The 15,469-nt window shown below is 37.1% G+C and overlaps 1 protein-coding gene across 6 annotated transcripts in view; it reads right to left on the reverse strand.

Annotated features, from left to right (window-relative positions):
* Positions 1–15,469, reverse strand: part of HS3ST5 (heparan sulfate-glucosamine 3-sulfotransferase 5) — a 291,616-nt gene that overhangs the window by 120,492 nt on the left and 155,655 nt on the right. For 3 of the 6 annotated variants that reach the window (XM_021073391.2, XM_084963588.1, XM_021073409.2), the window contains one exon: positions 2,341–2,453. The gene's annotated coding sequence lies outside the window, so the exon portion shown is untranslated. Of the gene's footprint in view, positions 1–2,306; positions 2,454–15,469 lie in introns of those variants that run through there. The other 3 variants (XM_084963598.1, XM_084963604.1, XM_084963592.1) reach the window with 2 other exon arrangements.

Consider the following 15,469-nt stretch of genomic DNA (forward strand, 5'->3'; position numbering starts at 1 on the left):
TGGAAATTCTTTCTCACCAGCTCTGTGGTTTTTCAAATATGTTAATTAACCTCTCTGAATTTTAGTTTCCTTATCAGTAAAGGGTGGATAACTATACCTACTTCATGGGGTTACTTTGAGAATTACATGAAATGATACGTGTAAAGTAAAAAACCTGGTGTTCCAAATGTCAGTCCTTCCAATTCTCCCTCTTGGGGATACTTTACCTCAGGTAATTCCTCTGGGTCTACAGAGGATCCCTGATGTTAGCCTGAAATTCAGAGGTGGGCCCGGAGAGCAGCGCATATTTAAGGATGAGTAAGTGTGGCAAAATTCAGGATTTTACCAATCATCTACTAGATCCCAGCACAGTGCTATGTACCTTAGCACAAGTGAAGTGGCAGCAGCCAAGGAGTTTTGGCAGAGGGGAACAAGACCTACTGATGATTTCCTAGAAATTAAGGAGGTTCCAAGAGGGGCTGATCTGCCAAGTTTAACAGAGCTCTTTGTCAATTGTCCAAAATAGTTTCAAGTAGAGTAAAATAATTTTAAAACTTATCAATTTTATAGTTTACTCTTAAATGGGTGTTATTTTTGTAGACAAAGAGTTATTTTTGTAGACAATGACACTGTATCCAACCTACAATTATTACATGGGGTGAAGTAGGGGCCAGGCAAGAGCCAATCTCTAAATGAATCCAGAAATGGGAAGAAAAAAATGTGTTAGATGTTTCTGCTTTGTTGCTAGTATCTGAATCACATAGATTATGAAATATCCTAGGGTAAGAATAGCCATTTTGTATTTTTCTCCATCTTTCTCCTTCAGTGCCTGGAACCAGAAATACTTGTTGAGTTGAATTTGGTTTAAAGTATAAGAATAGAAAAGAATTAATTCCATGATTATCAATACAAATTAGTCCCCTGGTGCCTGTGTGAGGTGGTTCCGAGAGTGAAACTGCCTAGGGTTTAGGATCAGGTACTTGCTTCTCATTCTGTATCTTCTTGTGATTTTGGTTAGTAACCTAATTGCTCAGGGTCACAGGGTTCTGGTTTTCAGAATGGCGATGATGCCATCTATCTTCTAGTATTATTGGGAAAATTAAATGAACTATTATATATGCAGTAATAAATAAGTAATGATTTTTCAGTGTTTGATATATATTAGACACGATTTAAGTTCTTTTTATTTATTAGTTCATTGAAACTTTACAGCTTAAGGAGATGGGTGTACTTCTATTATTACTATTTTGCAGAAGAAAACACTGAGGCACAGAAAGTTTTTTTTTAAAGTTTTTCTTTAAAAAAAAAACTTGCCCAAGTCACACAGCCTAATAATTGGCTGAGCAAGAACTTGAACTCAGGCATTCTTGCTCCAGAGTCTATTCTGTTTTTCTGTTTTTGTTTTTTTTGGGTGTTGTTGTTGTTGTTTTGCTTTTTAGGGCCGCACCAGTGGCATATGGAAGTTCTGAGGCTAGGGGTCCAGTTGGAGCTACAGCTGTTGGCCTAAGCCACAACCAGAGCAACTCGGGATCCAAGCAGCATCTACAACCTACACCACAGCTCAAGGTGATGCTGCATCCTTAACCCACTGAGTGAGGTCAGGGATCCACCTGTATCCTCATGGATACAGTCTGGTTCCTTACCCATGGGCCATGCCCAGAACTTCCCAGACTCTATTCTTAACCACCCCTCTTTGTTGCGTCCCTACATCACAGCAGCTCTTTACCAGCCCATTTTCCTTGGTCTTGGTCTCTGGTCTGCAAAAATACAATAGATCCTGTCTCTTAAAAAACAAACAGCTACACTGAGGACACAGGGCAGATGCATAAAGAGAGAAACAGCAATTCATGATACAAGTTGTCAAATGCCAGAGGGGAGGTATGAATACAAGCTCTACAGACATATGGAAAGAAGGAAATAATTGGGAGGGGGAATCAGCAAGATGTTGTAATATAGGTGAAAACTGATTTAGGTCTTGAAGGAGAAAGAGAACTTAAGCCAGCAAAGAGGATATGGGAAAGTTATTTCTGTTAGGAAGGCAAGACAACAGCTTTCTGTGCTCAGGAAACAAGGCTCAGTGTCCGTGGGAAGAAGGTGTGGGAATGCTATATGGGAATACTGGGATGAGAGAATTGGAAGACAGGTTTAGGTCATTTTGGAGAATGTTCCAGGCGCCCAGGGAGGAGGGAGGCCCTCCTGTGCTTCTGAGTGGCTATGTGCATGCTTGCATGTGCATCCAAGTCCCACCAAGCAGTGCTTTCAAAAGGCTGATGAGCCTGCAGGTGTATGAATAACATTGATGGGAGAGCTAGATAACAGTTACTTACTGAAAGAGCACAGAGAAGTCTTCGGTACACATACCTACATTCAGACACTTCCAGTTATTCCAGCGATGATTATCTGGTTGGTGGGTATTCCATGGCCTCTGTACACCTACTGCTGTCCTCTTGGCTTGCTTCCCACTCTGTTAGCGCCTGGGGAGAGAGGCAGAGGCAAAGTGATTTTCCAATTAGTCTTTTTCCCCCCTCTGCTCCTTAATAGCTGTGGTTAAAATTTTGCGTGGGAAGAAGCATATTAGGTATGATCAGAACATTTCTTTTTTTTAAAAAATAGTACTTCTAGTCATTTTATTAAATGATTTGCTGATGATGAGCAGAGCTCACATTTGAGTCTAATCCTGGAATATGTAATTGTTAACTGTCTTTGATCAGAGACAGACTTGTAAATTGGGACGCTACTACCCACATGTACTTTCAGGTAATGTTCTTGCTTCTGATCCAGCTGCTGAGGAATTTAGGTGGAGAGTGGTTAAATGTACTCTCTTTAAAAATGACATATATTGTACATCTCGATTGACCTTTTTATAACCATATGATGATTATCCATCAATCATTCTTACCTTTGCTACTACTTGAATATATTAAGCAATTGCTGCTTCTTCCTAAATTGAATATAGATTACCAGGAGACCTGAGTAATTCTCTAGCTGCAGAGTACATGTTTGGCTCTAAAACAGAAAGTGTCGTATTGGAAAGATGAAAAAAGAAAGTGATGGGAAAATGAAAAAGATGGCGATGAAACAGATTTGCAATGCCAAATTCCTTTTCTAAAAGTAATATTTCACTGTCATTTCAGGCTATTATTAAGAGTGTATATTACGTCTAACTGGACTGTAGGAGCCCAGTCCTAATATATCATTATCAGCAATATATATTTGATAATAGTAGATGTAAAGATTATTCTAGTCCCAAATAGCCAGAATATCCATCTTTAACTTGGGTCCATTAGGTACAAATATATTTATAGTGCAAAGGAAACACACACACACCCACACCCCCCCCCCACACACAGAAAACCTTTTTCAAGAAAAGGAAAGACTTTAAAAATTTATATACTTGGCTAATACCAAATCTACTATATTTCTCCAGTTACTGAAGCAACCAAATCTACTGCATTTCTTCTCTGATTAATGTACTTTCATCTATTACTTCCAGTTCTTCCAGTAGAATCCTTGTCAAAGCTTCCCCTCACAACCCCAACACTGCCCAAAGAGATCTAAAGAAACTAGAGGATGAGTATAAAAAAGTTCATTATTTCAGGACAGCAGCACACATCAACAGTGTCCACTTATTAGTCAGAAAGCAGGCTCCATTGCTTGTGAAAACTTCTTGGCATATTCATAGGCCTGCTGAGACCTCAATATAAAATAAAACAAAACAAAGCCTCAACTACTGTTCTGCAATTTGTTTAATAAACTACAATTATTTCTAAATTTTCCAAATAAACAAAATCATTATAATTATAAATAATTAACATGCTAAACTCAAGAGGGCACTCAACATTCATTACACTGTAGAACTTGTTCCCTAAGGGTAGTACCTTCAATTAGTTCAGTTTTTACAACAGAAGAAAAATGTGACAATCAGTAATTGCAGGTATTTAGTATAGGAAAAAAACAAGTTAACTTGCCTTTAAATCTTTCTCTCCAAGCCAGCAGAGGCCCTTCTCTCATTCAGATTCTTAACATTTGTACTAACATAGAAAAGCAATAGATGACAGAAAAACATACTCCTTTCAAAGATGTAAGTAGATGTGCCTCAGCTTTATCAATTATTCTGATAATTGAGTAGGTTAAAGTATAAGGTAAGATGTCACAATAAATGGTTTTAAAAGAGAATCTTTTAAAAGATGTTTTATAAAATGTATCAATATATTTATTCACTCAATTTACAAACATTTATTAAGTACTTACCATGTATCAGAATAAATGATATTTACCTTGTTCTATAAGAACTAGCCAATGTGGAGAAAAGGAAACCCTAGTAAACTGTTGGTGGAATGTAAACTAGGGAAGCCATTAAGGAAAACAGTATGGCAAGTCCTCAAAAAACCAAAAAGTAGAACTACCATATGATCCAGCAATTCCCCTCCTGGATATATAGCTAAAGAAAACAGAAACACTAATTTGAAAAGATACATGCACCCCAATGTTTATCACAGCATTATTTACAATTCCCACGATATGGAAACAACTTAAGGGTCTATCAGCAGATGAATGGATAATGAAGGTGTGGTATGTACACACACACACAAAGGAATACTACTCAGTCATAAAAAAGAGTGAAATTTTGCCATTTGCAATAACATGGATAGAATTGGAAAACAGTATGCTTAGTCAAATAAGTCAGATAAAGACAAATACTATATAATATCACTTATATGTGGAGTCTAAAAGAAAACAAATAAATGAATGTAACGAAACAGACTCAGATATAGAGAACAAACTAGCGGCTAATAGGGAGAGGGGTGGGGGAAGGGACAAGATAGGAGTAGGGTAATAAGAGGTATGAAATGCTATGTATAAAATAAATGAGATACAAGGATATACTATACAACACAAAGGATGTAGCCAATATTTTATAATAATTTTAAATGGAGTAATCTATAAATATATTGAATCACTATGTTGTATACCTGAAACAAATATAATATTGTAAATAACTATACTTTATAAAAAATAAAGACTGAAATATAAGAAAAAGAACTAGCCCATGATTTCTTTAAACAAATACAAATTTTTATATACAAATTTGAATATGCCAATATATTTGTATATTCTTACAAATATAAAGTTTGAAGTATAAATATTTATAAAATGAAGCTATTCAATGTGCTATTACTCATTTTTCTTAAAATTGCAATACACCATTTTAATTAAAAACTTAAATCACAAAATTACTTAGGTTTTTCCCTTCCTCAGAATCTCCTCTATAAAAAGCATAATTTTTAACAAAATATATGCATTTTCTTTTGCAGTAATAAATGTGACTATAATTATTAGGGTTTTTCTCAGGCACTTATAGAACTAAACATAAATCAAGTTGAAAATGGCTTAGCAGAGTTCCCACTGTGGCTCAGTGGTAATGAACCTGACTAGTATACATGAGGAAATGGGTTTGATCCCTGGCTTCTCTCAGTGGGTTCAGGATTCGGGGTTGCCATGAGCTGAGGTGTAGGTCAAAGATGCAGCTCAGATCTCACACTTCTGTGGCTGTGGTGTAGGCCTGCAACTACAGCTCCAATTTGACCCCTAGCCTGGAAACTTCCATATGCCTCAGGTGCAGCCCTAAAAAGGCAAAAAACAAAGAGAGGAAAAAAAAAAAAAAAAAAAAAAAAAGAAAAAAGAAAAAGAAAAGAAAAAGAAAGAAAGAAAAGAAAATGGTTTAGCAAATAGCAACTACATTTTTGTATGTAAGTAGATATTTTTGCTCTGATTCAATACCAAATTGACAACTATGACCCAATAAAGGATTATCTTTTATTAGTGGCCACCTGGAGAGATATATTTTATCTTTCATTTAAGTAGAAGAAAGAATTCATTAGAAATGTGTTACAAGTGGTTTCAGAGTGATAAATCTCAAGTTACCAATTCCACTTTTAATGATTAGTTGCCTGAGTCTTGTATTTAATTAAAATGGTTATTTTAAATGCTTATATTTAATTTAAACATAATTAGCTAAACCTCGATGTTACTGCCTCATCCATTTTGAAATTAATTAATTTATAAAATGGTTCAAAAAGTGCTGTAAGATTTTAATATTAAAATAAATCACGATCATTTTGCATCTTTTGTGGGTTTCAGTTGTGAACCCACCGTGAGCCATTTATAATAGCTACAACTCTGGGGTCTCTGGCATGGCTAACATGTAGTAGAAACAAATACTGATAATGCCATGGAGATTTCCTTTATACATATGATAGATTTACTTTAACTCCTAGGCAAAAATAGTCTAGAGATACGATATGACTACTTTAACTTTAAAGGGATCTAAATTTTCTAAGTTAATTTTGGCCTTACTACATTTAGGAGGAAACATTGCTCTTAGAAGATGAGTCCTAAGTCTGTAACAAAATTTTCTTTGTTGTCAGTCTGATAATGTAACCAGAAAGTGTTTTCAAGGAAATATTCTGATTTTAACTTCTATTTAAACAAATAACATAGTATACCTATTTGTCTGTCTGTCTATCTATCTATCTACCAAAAGAGAGTGGATAGTAATGTACAAAGAATTTTTTGTTCTACAGAATAAGAGGATATTATATTATTTATTTTTTATTTATTTTATTTAATTAATGAATTTATTACATTTATAGTTGTATAATGATCGTCACAATCCAATTTTATAGGATTTCCATCTCACAACCGCAGTACTAAGGATATTCTAAAACACTTAAAATAATTATGTGGAATAGGTTTCCTGGTGTAGTGAGAAACCGCACCCATGAATGTCCTACAGTTCTTGGTGTGGTTGGTGGGCAAAACAGCTAAGCTGTACATCTATGTCTATTAATGATATTACTATTATTATTACATATTGAATACATATTAGGGACTGAACTAAATGCCTAAGGAGGGGGTATTATTAGGCCCATTTTATGGATGAACAAAGTGAGGCTTGGGGAGGCAAAGACACCTGCGTAGGGTCACCTGCCTAGGGACAGGATGTAGAGCCTCATTTCCCATCCCCAGCTCTCCATTAGAGGTCCAAGGAAGCCATTCTCAATCGTGAGATGCTTGCAACCACCACCACGAACACAACAAATTCCTCCCCCCTTGCAATGACAGTGTGAGTTAATTAAAAGGTGAAGATAACACATGTGGCTTGCCTATTAGTAACTAAAATCTGTTGTTCCCAAGAGTAGTATATTTTCATACTAATATATGCAGAATTTTCTAATATTTCTACTCTTCAATGAATACTCATAGCGGGGGAATCTGTTCTTGCCACTCTTTAACATTAGCTCAAACCGTTTGTCCTCTCCTCCCGCCCCCGACTCTTTAGGAATTTTAACTCAGAGCAGGTGACAAAATCTGACTCAGCTTACACATCAAGTGAAGCTGTGTACAATATTTCTCTTCTTTTCACACTAGAACTGTTATGCGGCATTCCAGGATGCCTTCAAGCTATGCTGTATCTCAATTACCTCAACTGCCATCTGCTCCTGTTTCTTTCAGTCCTCTCTGGCTCTCTAAACAATGAAGAATAGATATTACTATTCAAGAGTTAGTCTTAGGAGGTACATTCTCTACAAAGAATGTGGGTAACATATACAGCTCTCCCTCCTGTTTAGATAAGACAACAGAAGACTGTGATCAGAGCCAATTATCTATTGATTTTCTGTTTAACATTTCAACTATCAACTGCTATCTTAACTCTGGACATCTTTGGAAGGTCCAAAGGATTGGAACTGTCACAAAATAATCCTAATGGAGAGGGGCTCTTTGGGGACCAGAAAGGTATATCTGCTTTGTTAATCTAGACAAGGCCTTTAAATATCAAGTGTTTTCCATTCTTTTTGTGCTACCATCTTCCCCTAGGCTAAAAGATTTTCAAATGACTGGGGGGAAAAAAAACTTGAGAAACTAGTTTGAGATTTTAATTCTGTATTTCATCTGCCAGACAGGGAAATGCAGTTAGCCGCAGCAAGTGTTCCTAATAGATAAGAGAATTGTTGCTTCACATATAATTAAATTTAGTCTAACGGTAGACATAGCCAACCATATCATCTTCATACCATTAGAAGTGCTAGTGAGTCTGAAAAGAATCCATTTTGAGGAGGGTCAGAGCTACTTTTATTTTGCTTCAAACCAGGGTTATCATGGAATAAAACTGATAATTCTTTGGGGGGAACGATTTTTGGAATATAAAAAAAAAGTATTAAAGAATAAACGAAACTGACTGTTGTGACTGGCAGTAAGTTCAAGCATTTTGTGTTCTTTTGTGTTTGCTTTGGAATGTTAAACAGGTTGGGTTCTTTTAAAAAGAAAACATTTTATTCAGAACATTCTCCCATGAAAGCCCTCTTTGACAAAGTGTCATTTTTTGATATATTAGGACATGTCTGCCCATATTTTATATTCAAAAAAGGCAAGCAACATTTTAACAACTTTTGACAAGCATGGGGAATTAAACTTCCACAGAATCAACTCCCAGTGTACTACTATAGACTGTTACATTTTCTATTTTTGTATCTGTTCATGGCAGGACATATTTTAAATTATATCAATTTCTGGTTGAAGAAAGTCCAGAGAAATTAAAGATGAGTAATTAGAACAGGAAAACTTCAATTCATCAATCAAATGTTTTAAGTATAGAATTCTGAAATTTGTTGAGAAACAGAGCTACATGGCATTCTGTGAAATATTAAGCAGCAGGAAAACAGTCACAGATTTTTCTAGAAAACTAACCAGGAAATCTCAAGAAATTAACTATTTTTTAATTATACTTACAAGTTGCTTAGTAAATTACACCTTTCAAAACCAAATTATCCTCCAGTTTTCGGTAATGCAGGCTCTGCTCATTGTCAACCTCACTTGGATACCCACAGGTACCTCAGATCAGCCAACTGCTTCCTGTCTTGTGTCTCTCTGACAGCGACCTTGCAGGGTGGGATCCTGGTTTCTCTCCAGCCTCATCTCTGTCCACTCTACCCTGCTCTTGCTCACTTATTCACCCAAAGCTTCTTCTACTTCTTTAACTAAGTCAGGGTCTTGCTCCTCTGCCTAGATCACTAGCCCAATCAAGCCTGGCTAATTTCTCCTCTTCTTTTCAATCTCAGCTTGGGTGTCACTTCCCTCAGGAAGATCTCTCTGACTTCTCTCTCTGGGTGTCCCTTTTCCAGATCCTGTAGAGCCCTCTTCTCTCCAATCCAAGTCCCTGTCATCTAGTGATACCACTGTCTCTTTATTTGCAGACTATAAGCTCCTTGAAGGCTAAGACCAGATCTGTTTTATTTACTGTTAAATCTCTACTTCTTAGACAAGTGCCTGGGATATTCTAGATTCTCTCAAACACTTTGTTAAGCAGATTGGTGAATCAAGTTCATATATATCCAATGATTTTTTTCCTTTTGGTGATAATAACTATTAAATATAACCACTTTTACCAAACACATTAACTTATTTGAGTTGGTATGTGTTAATGTCAGTGTTCTCATTTGATTATTCATTTAGCTGGAACAAGTTTCACATTTTAGCTCAAAAGCCTTCTCATATTATCTTTCTCTGTAGAGAAAGTACTAGGGGAATAATAGCCACTGAAGGATGTTAAGCTCTGGAATGCCATTCTCAGATATGAGTTCAAGATACACACTTCTAATGGTAACAACCAGAGTGGACTGAAAATGGCAGGAAAGATTTATGGGGATTACAGTATAACATCTAAAAGAGTTGAAGGTCTTGCTTTACTCTTGCCCTGTTAGTATAATCTGATAATTTTAGGGAGACACTACAACTGGAAAGAAAGACAACTGGAGAACAATACTCATTAGTGAGTCAAGGAAATGGACTTGGAGGGCAGGGTATCTTATAAATATTGTTATTAGATGATCAAGAGCTGTAATAATCAATATACCCTTGAAAGACCTTAAATCTAAGGAAGTAGCTGTGGATAACGAAATTGTGATTACGACAAATTCAGGGAATTGGTTCAGAATTCTTTGCGTCCAAAATTCAAATAAGTAATCAAAGTGAAATTGCACTAGCTCACCTCTTCAGACCACCTCTGAAACACAGGAGCCATTTATTAGAGATACTCAAAACAGGAGTTCCCGTCGTGGCGCAGTGGTTAACGAATCCGACTAGGAACCATGAGGTTGAGGGTTCTGTCCCTGCCCTTGCTCAGTGGGTTGACGATCCGGCGTTGCCGTGAGCTGTGGTGTAGGTTGCAGACGCGGCTCGGATCCTGCGTAGCTGTGGCTCTGGCGTAGGCTGGTGGCTACAGCTCCAATTCGACCCCTAGCCTGGGAACCTCCATATGCGCGGGAGCGGCCCAAGAAATAGCAAAAAGACAAAACAAAAAACAAAAAACAAAAAAACAAAACAAAAAAAACCCAGCAGCCTGACATAACCGCCTCCATATTTCACAAACACCTCTGGCTAAGAAGGAAGGAGGGTGACCCTGGGGAGGATGCGGAAGGACACAGGAGGAAGAGAAGGAGCTCAGTGGAGAGAGATAAGCAGGACTCTACCTTTAAAAATCACCAGAGCAGAACTTTCCTTAAGTCAAGATTAAAAATACGATGAACCTATGGAATATTGTCATTTAGAGCAAAAATAATATGAAAACAATTTTTATTCCTACATAAAACAACTTAACATAGTTGCTATGGTTTTACGGATTAACGCTGGCCCTGATGGGCGATCATGTGCAAGAGATTTTTTTCTCTATACTTTTTAATCTTCAGCCTTCAATATTTCTTCATCTCTTTAGCAAACTCTTACTCTTTATTTTGAAATATATTGAAATATTTTACCAGAGACACACACAGAGTTATTTCCACTGGCTCTCCTCTGGGCTTTCTGGGGGCCATTATGTGGATGGTGGCAGAAAACAACCTCAAAAGCAATAATAATGATGAATAAATTAAAGCACAGGGTATATACTTCCCATCAAAGAAATACATTTGTTTTACTGAACTGTATTTTTATCTCAAAGTCTGTTCACCCCTCCCTACTTCATTCCAAAATGCTTCTTTATAGCAATTTTCATCTCAAAAAGGTGCTTCAAATTGATTCTAGGGAATTTAAGATCTTCACACTGTTTCCTGGCAGTATCCTTTTTTTTTTTTTTTTTTTAATCAGACCAGCAGAAACAATGTGAAAACACCTGTCACAGTAATTTCAAATGTCTGTCATATACCAAATTATACATAAATGACGTATAGTTGCAATGTGGTCTTTGAATGAGGAATTTTTTCAAGAAAGAGCAACAAATGCTTTTGAAAATATAAATGGATACACTGTAAAAAAAAAAAAAAAAAACCACCTGTAGCATTTGCAGAAACTTACAGTTTTTATTTTTATCTTGAACTGGAACCAAGATAACATTTTTGAAAGAGCTGGTCTTGCTTTTCATTCACACAGAGTGTTATATATACATGTTCACCGCCTACTCCCAGGTATAGACATCATTCAACTAAACTCCACGGGGCTGTGGCTGGAAATAAGAGTCCAACGGGCAACAAAGCATTTACTGGATGCCAAGTGAGGATAAATGATAAAAAAAAACTCCACCCTCACCCCATGCCACTCCCCCAAATAAAGGAAGGTAGAATTGTTGAACATGTACAGGTTTTGTAAAAACACCAAGAAAGGCTCTGGTTTATAAATAAGCTTTTAGGTCCTACCTACCAATTCTGCTCTGGTGTCTTAACTTAGGTGTTAATCACTCCCAGGAACTGGTCTGCTCCATGGGGATGCTATTATGCAGCCAGAATAGAGAATCCTTCTCCAAAACCTCTTTTGCTCCAAGATGTAGTGACAGCCTCCCCCTTCTTGTCTCAGTCACCTGTATACATCAGTATTTCCCTCACAACCAAGGAGGCTGTTCACCAGGGCTTTAAAAATTCTATTTTCTTCTCCCAGCCCCCTTTTTGTCCTCAGCACTGGAATGCAATTCTACTGTCTGCTGAATGCCAAGTATTACTGGTTTTGACATTCAGACTAAAGGAAGCAAGTATGTATCAAAATAATGTTTTAAGGTTTTATCTAAAAGAATAACGCTTGAGGAGTTCCCTTCAGGGCTCAGTAGTTAACGAAACTGACTGGGATCCATGAGGATGTGGGTTTGATACCTGGCTTTGCTCAGTGGGTTAAGGATCCGGTGTCGCTGTGAACTGTGGTGTAGGTCGCAGATATAGCTTGGATTCGACCCTTAGACTGGGAAACTCCATATGCCGCAAGTGTGGTCCTAAACAGCAAAAAAAAAAAAAAATAAATAAAAAGTAAAAAAAAAAAGAGTAACATTTGAAATCACTGGGCCCTTTGGCATGGGGTTGCAGCTTGATAGGAAATAAAATGGCATACAAAAGAGTGAAAAAAGATATCTTTTACACTTTTAAGTTCAATGTATTTCAGATTTCAACCTATGGGAACATAATAACACAGTATTATAACTGCTCCAATATTCCTCAAGGTTTGATATTTTCAAAGAGTATATGTAATATTCAGGTGGGGCTCAAATGGATCTAACCATCCGGCTGCTGTTTTGTAAAGCAGCATGTTCTATGGTAGTAGAGGACAGCAATATTCAACCTTCAAAAGGCAATAAAGAACCCTCTTATATGTACCCTGTTCCTAAACGTACAGTGGCCCATTATAGCACTCTTTGTCAGCACTTTATTGGTTTCACAAGAATAAAAACAAACACTGAGTCCTCTACTCTGAAATCCATTTCTAGAATTCATCTCACTAACAAGGGCTTAGTCCTGTGAGAGGTGTTCTAGTTATAAAAGAAGAATTTCTCTTGGTAAGAATTTATTTGCTGTTTTAAAGGCTGTAGCTATTTGGCATTCTTAATTTATAAATGTGCATTAGAAGCAACAAACTCTGTAAAATCATACATTTCCATGATCCATATGATAAACCAAAAGAAGGACATTTATTGAAATAAGAGTACTTTTCTGTAGCTGGGCAAAATGGATGCATTTATGCATTTATGGGGGAAGGAAAATAAAAAAGAAATACCAAACTTTGTTTAAACATGAAAAAAAAAAAAAAACTGGACTAAGTCCAATTTGCTTTCAGCATTGTTTTTAGTGCCTATTCATTTACCACAATTGCATATTCATTGAAGTTTTGCCGAAACACTCTTACTTTTTCCTTTATTTCAGCATATAATGATAGGCAGCTGGTATCAGTGCTTCTCTTAGCTGTTTTGATTTTGGATGGTGTGTGCATATATATATATATAAACTCAGGTTTCCTCAAAATAATAAGGGAAAATAAAGTTTATTTCCAAAGCAACCACCACAACAAAAACAACCTATTTTGCCTACAGTGTTACTGCAGAAATGTGACTAGAAGAATGGATGTTTAGATGTAAAAAATAGTTTATTAATTGTAACCAAATCCATTTATGGATAAGCCCTGCCTATGGGTGATGAAACAATGACAAACACAACAAATAACATGGGGAGGCCACCAAGTCAAACAAAAATCTACTCTGCAATTATTTATGAAGCAAGAGTCCACCCATTTTAGCCTGTCTTATGTATCAAGAGGGAAAGATGAATGGTGACTGGAAAAATGAGAACACACACAAGCACTTCAGCCCTGGGAAGTTTCCAGATTGTCCTATACAGACATCCATAAACACCAAGAAAGGAAGCTGGCAACGGGAGGGGCCCTATCAGAAAGTGATTATGGTGAGGCTTTAATTTCCCAACTTGTTTTAAGATCTGTTTTCCTTTCAGGCTGAAATTTCTCAGAGACAAGATTCAGGAAAGCAAATAAAACATTACAGGACAATGGACAGATCAAGGTATAATTCTTCTTGGGATAAGAAAGCTGTCTTTATATATACAGCCTGTATTTCTAGAGGGGAGAGATGAAGAAAAGAAAGGCTCTTAGAGAGTGAGAGTGATGTGCAGCTTTTTACAACATGTCATGTCCAACAAGAATCCTTTATGCATCTTTGAAAAAGGAAGGAGCAATATTTACCATATGCCTGACAAGCTATTTGACAGCATATGCTGTGTTTCTTTTTACATATATTTAGCCATTCCCAGGGACTGCATGAGTTGCCCAGAACAAAGCCATTTTTGGATATGGGACATGGTTGGAGATTCAGAAGTTCGCCAGCCCCAGGTTCTTGTCATTAGACTCATTAACTCTCTAGAAGTAAACTCCACAAAGGGAGATTTTATTCTTTCATGTTCTTGTTTTGTTCACTGTTTTATCTCTAGTACATATAACTGGGTCTGGCAGATAGTAAGTATGCAATGAATATCTGGGGTATGGACAAATGAACGTAAACTGGCTCAGACCCCAAGGACTCTGACTTTGGCTACTTTATGTAGTCACCAATTAACTGAGATGTCAGCATGTGCCAGACATTGTGCCCAGTACAAACGTTGACCTGAAATAGACTGCCAGATATTTCTTCAGCAAAGATGAGTTTATTCAGGATCAGCCAAAAGTTGCAATTCAGAGTCTGCAACTGTGGTGAGCCATGTGCAAGTTCTCCCTTCAGCAGGGGAAGGATAACACTTTCATAGAGGAGAAAAGGACTGTTGGGAAGGCTAGAAGAAATAAAGAGTCCCTGGCCATTCACGGGCTGAATCCTTGTCAGCAAAGAAGAGGGGTGTTTCCTCTTCCTGTTGGGCTCTGCTATTGTTGTAGCGTATGAGCGCTCCCCCTTCTGGTCTCCCAATTCTATTTAATTGCAGCTTCTGCTCATTAATTTTTTCCATGAAATGTTTAATTCTTACAATGGCTATGTAATAAAATCCATAGTATCTTTATTTTAGGATTAGTGGTGAAGTACCAGAATTAAAATGAGGTAGTTAAGTAACTTAAACTCTTGCAATTTATAGAAGGTAGCGAAAGAAAGTTATTTTAGTTTATGTCCAAAGCCTAAACTCTCACTTACTTTGCTAAATCCTGGTTCAGTCTTGCTTAGTTGATGATTCTGTCCCATTCATAGTCTCCATCTTATCTTTATTCTGACCCCTGGTCTTATCTAAAAGCTGCTCTGACTCTGACCTTGGGGTTTGTACTGTCCTTGCTGCAGACCTCAATTCAACACTGCCATACCTCCAGTTCAACTATGTGGTGTTGTCTTAGCTTCAGCTGCTATAACAAAATATCATAGATTGTTGGCTTTAACAATAGAAATTTATTTTCTCACAATTCTGGATGCTGGAAGTCTGATATCGTGGTGTTCGCAAAGTCAGGGGCTGGTGAGACTTCTCCTGGTTGGCAGAGGGATGCTTTCTCCTGTATGCTCACCTGGTACATGCCCCCAGAGAGAGCTCTCTCTTTGTCTTTTTATAAGGCCATCAATCCTACTGGATTAGGACCTCACTCTTCTGACCTCATTTACCCTTATTAACTGCTAAGTCTTATCCCCAAACACAGTCACACTGGGGGATAAGGCTTCAAATATGAATTATGAGGGAGTGCAATTCAGCAGATATTCTTCTGAACT

Source organism: Sus scrofa, chromosome 1 (genome assembly GCF_054392235.1).
Source record: "Sus scrofa isolate SSC_HxYL_T2T_F1_AM1 chromosome 1, Sscrofa_HxYL_maternal_Yorkshire_Landrace_v2.0, whole genome shotgun sequence".
Lineage (NCBI taxonomy): Eukaryota > Metazoa > Chordata > Mammalia > Artiodactyla > Suidae > Sus > Sus scrofa.